The sequence below is a fragment of the Macaca fascicularis genome, chromosome 5 (assembly GCF_037993035.2).
Source record: "Macaca fascicularis isolate 582-1 chromosome 5, T2T-MFA8v1.1".
Taxonomy (NCBI): Eukaryota; Metazoa; Chordata; class Mammalia; order Primates; family Cercopithecidae; genus Macaca; species Macaca fascicularis.
In genome coordinates this window covers 93338469-93343254 of record NC_088379.1, presented here as the reverse complement: position 1 = coordinate 93343254, position 4786 = coordinate 93338469, and the positions used below count along the sequence as shown (strand labels likewise).

The following is a 4786-nucleotide window of genomic DNA, read 5'->3' as shown; positions in this document are numbered from 1 at the left end:
GATTCCAGGCCCACCCCTTTTACATCTGTCCCTCACAGTAAGCTCAGTCATTTAAAAACATTTCACTTCCTTCTTCGCACCTCGCATCTTTTTCTCAGGGTCTCTGCACATTCTACCTTTGTCTGTCCAACTCTGGTCGGTCTTTCAGGACTCAGTTCTGAAGTCACATCCTGCAGGAAGCCTGCCCTGATTCCCATCTCAACCATAGCTGGGTCTACCTCTCCATTTGTTTCCATAGGACTCCTTTGGTGTTGCCAAACCTTCTCAGCTGTGGCTTGGTCGCCTCTCTCTCATACCCTCTAGATTATGAATTGCTCAGAATAGGAACAATCTTTTATCTGTCATTATATCTCCAGCCAATGTGCCTGAAGTATCTCCACACAGTGCCTGAAGTAGGGTATATATTCAATAAACATTCCTGAAATAATGCCTAACAAAGAATGAATAGAAGACCATCTATTCCAGTGTTTCTTAACCTTTTTTTTTCATTACTGTTCTGCTAAAGAGCAAAATTTAATTTAATTTAAAGTCTCTTTATGGACAGAAATTAAATACCAAGGAGTGGACAACTCCTGTGCGGATGAGTTGGTGGAGCTCAGCAGAGCCCAGAGCACCAGGGGTGCATTATTTTTCTTAAAGACCTCAAAAGTCTTGCCAAGAGCTAGTAGAGTAGACAGAGGCACTGAAAGCCTTAACTTTATGGCAGGCTTTGGCCAGTGAACAAAAACTATTCTGAAGGTAGACACATGTGCTTTGAAATCGTTATCATCCTAGTATCATAAGAAAAAAATAGCAAATTTAAGTTATTTTTATTGTGCTCTGATTTGCTATTCATTTGGTTTTTCTGTACAAATTCATTATTATTGTTTCTAGATTTTTGTATGACATGATGATAAACAATGAAATTTGCTTATAGTCTCAAAAAAAGGAATAAGATTTTGTTGGATAGGGTTGAGCTTTGGAGGGCTATAAACCATTGTAATATCTAAGATATTTTTGTACTCTTAAGAACCATTCCCCAATGGGACAATATTATTTTCTTTGAGAATGAAGGTCTATCAGTATTGCTTTTTGCTCTGAGAGATTGAATAAGAAGCTCGTAGCTCATCTGTAGGAACAGTATTGATAGCCATTATAGAATGTGTTTTCTGAATAGGTTTGTGGCCAATGAAATTAAAGACCTATTTAAAAATGTGTAAAAAATTTTTAAATCTCTCTTTCCTGCCAGATTTATCCTCAAGGTATCTTAGTCAGTTTAGACTGCAATAGCAGAATTCCATAGACTGGGTGATTTAAACCACATACATTTATTTCTCAGAGTTCTGGAAGCTGGGAAATCTGAGATTAAGGAGATGGATGATCTGTGTCTGGTGAGGGCCCTCCTCCTGGTTTGCAAGTGGCTGCCTTCTTCCTGTGTCCTCACATGGTGAGAAATGGATCTCTTCTCTCTTTCTACTTTTATGAGGGCATTAATCCCATCATGAGGGCCCCATCCCATGACCTAACCTAATTCTAATTAACTCCCAAAGACTCCACCTCCAAATACCATTGCATTGGAGATTAGGGTTTCAACATGTGGATGTGATGGGGGAGGGGGACACAACATTCAGTCCAGAGCAAGGGTCTCGCTCTCATTTGATTCAAACTGAACCTCTTAACAAAATAGGATAAATGACTCTAAATCAACTGAAAAGAGAAATGTTATTTTACTCATACACAATATTCATCTAAACAAGCTACAAGCTTTCTACCTAAAATTAACCTTCAGGGAGGAGGGATTTGCCTTGCAAATTCTGTCACATATTATGGGGTACTCGTTGACTTCCTTTATATTGAACAACTCGATAGTTTAGGCCAAACTCTAGATTCTTGTCTGTTGGTTTATCTCTTTCAACCACTGTACAAGCATAAGCGGTAGTGTCTCTTGTTTTTCACACTCTTTAGTAAATGGTGTACCTAAAATTGCCAAAACAAAAGGCTAATCAAATACGTCTGTGATTTCACCAATGATAAATGTGGCATTAAATTTTTTTTTCGGCTTTTCGTCTTCAGCTCTCCTTCTTCTCAGAAACCCCTGGGTTCTTAGATTTTTGCGCATCCAGACGCTGAGCCGCTCCGCACCGAGGATGCTACTTGGAAGCCGAAGCCGCACCTCCCATATGGCCCCTCTGGCCAGCTGGACACCTCAGATGAGAACTGCACACAGGCCAGCAGCAGCTCCACCGCCAGCAGCAGCACCCTCTCTGCAGTTGGCTCTCCTGCTGCTGCGCCCCGGCTGCAGGTCCGATGCCCAGATGGCAACCCTGGCAGTTGGCATGGCTGTGGGCTCTGCTGTGGGGCACACACTGGGTCATGCCATCACTAGAGGCTTCCATGGAGGAAGTAATGCTGAGCCTGCAAGGCCTGACATCACTTATCAGGAGCCTCAGGGAACCCAGCCCGCACAGGGGCAGGCTTACTTACATGAGACTAAAGCCGTTTTTGGAATATGTGCAGAACCTGAGTGACATAAATCTCTGTAAGAGTTTCGATGAGGTGCTGAAACAGTGCAGACTTGCAAATAAATTGGCCAAAGAAATGGAAAATTGGCTGTTATGACCAAGTTAGTTTAGTATAAAAATATAATTGATAGTGGAGATATAAAGTGTAAAACCATCAGTTAAACCCCTTCTGTGTCATTCATAGCTTCCTTGCTTCAGAATTGAAATGGAAGAATGTGTTCTTACTTTGTAGAATTTCATTAAGATGGGGTATACTTTGGGGCTGGGCAAATGTTTGTGTGGCCTCCTTCTTCCAGCTATTATGATTTTATTCTTTGTGAGTTAATTAGAATAAAGTGATTTTCTTCCAAAAATTTTTTTCCTGGAAACATCTTGTCATAATAATCAGAGCATGTCCATTCTCAAAGTTTTTAATACGTTCATCAAACTCCTTCACACTATTTTTGTTGTTGTTGTTGTTTTTTGAGATGAAGTCTCACTCTGTCACCCAGGCTGGAATGCAATGGCATAACCTCGGCTCACTGCAACCTCCGCCTCCCGGGTTCAAGCAATTCTCCCACTTTAGCCTCTTGAGTAGCTGGGACTACAGGCGCATGCCACCACACCTGGCTAATTTTTTGTATTTTTTTAGTAAAGATGGGGTTTCACCATGTTGGCCAGGTTGGTCTCAAACTCCCGACCTCAAGTGATTCACCCACCTCGGTCTTCCAAAGTACTGGGATTACAGGCGTGAGTCACTGTGCCCGACCTCACTAACTATGAAGTTAAAGAAGCAGTGTTTCAGAGTTAGATGATTTCCAGGCTTACTTCTCATTCATTTATTCACTCAATACATATTTATCGAGTCTACCATGTGTCATTACACACTTTATTCTGGGCTCTGGGAATATAATAGTGACAAAATCCCTTCATATATTTTAGTAGGGAGACAGATGATACATACAATAAATAAGCAATTATATAATGCTTAGAGTGTGATAGAGTAATAAGTGAAAAGTTAAAAAAAAGGTTGATGAAATGATGGAGGAGGGTGTTCAAAATCATCTACATTTGCCTTCAAATGAATCTAAATTGCGGTAAAGTAATTTGATTTCTTAAGCTTCTGTTTGAATCCCCTCCCTCCTAATAGGGAATTATTCTTTTTCTAGTGCAATATTTTAGTTATTTTTAAATATGATTAATTTTAAGCATTGAACAAAAAAATTTAAATATGTATATTCTTGAAAATTTCTAGACACAAGTTGGCCAAGAAACTTTTGGAGTAATCTTACTGAGAAAATGGACATTGCTATTTATTCAAGGACATAGAACAAGTAACAAAAGTTAGTGTATTGGCATGCTTAGACATACCAGCCTTCCAGTAAACATTGCAAATTTCTTCCCCATTCTATGCCAGCCACAGTTAAGGAACAAACAAACAAACAAACAAACAAACAAAAACCTTTTTCTACAAATGGACAGACTAGGGGATAATTTTGAACTTGCTCTTTATGTAACAATATTCTTTGACTCTCTGTATTTTCATCCAGAAACAAATTTTTACTTACTAGAGAGGTTTCATGGTATTATTTGATTATTCAGTAACTTTTCGAATAACCTGAATGTTGCATGAATGTTCATTTTACGGTGTTAAAATGCCAATTTTTAAAAAATCAAATCAGCACATTCTTTGGTAAAGAACTGAGAAATCTGTTCTCAGAAATCATCATTTCAGGGATTCCACAATTGACCAATATAGTCTTTTAGTTACTAGGTAGGTTATATTTTTGGTGTTCCCTAGGTTTTCCACTGCCTTGGACCTTCTGCAATGATGACAATAATAATAGTTTGTGATTCCACAAAAAACAAATCACTGCCAGTCTTCGGTTGTGGTCTTGTAATTCTGTACAATATGGCTCAATCTGTTGCATCAACCATAAAGGTTACAACACTCACTGGACCTTTGAGGCCAGCTGGTCACTTAGTGGACATTTATTGGGAATTATAGTGATATTTTCTGCTTGAGTGTGTCCAATATGGATTCTTAGGGATACCTCTGGCCTAGTGCATTCCAAGCAAGTTTCTCCTCCTTGAAAGAATAATCTCCTTAAGTATGTCTCATTTTCTTGTAGCTGATTTTTTTTTTTTTTTCTTGACTAGGCTTTCTCTGCCCTAAAAATGTCTAACTTTAGGGTTTTTTTTTTTCTTTTTTGTGTTGACATTCTCTAGTTACTTAACTGCTTTTTTTCTATTCCCAAATAACTCTCTGCATTGCTGTCATGGTATTGCACATATAAAAAGAACTT

The 4786-nt window shown here is 38.8% G+C and overlaps 1 pseudogene; it reads left to right on the top strand.

The window, feature by feature from the left end:
- The first annotated feature begins 2061 nt into the window (after positions 1 to 2061).
- LOC102131668 (coiled-coil-helix-coiled-coil-helix domain-containing protein 2 pseudogene) lies at positions 2062 to 2839 on the top strand (annotated as a pseudogene).
- Positions 2840 to 4786: the final 1947 nt, after the last annotated feature.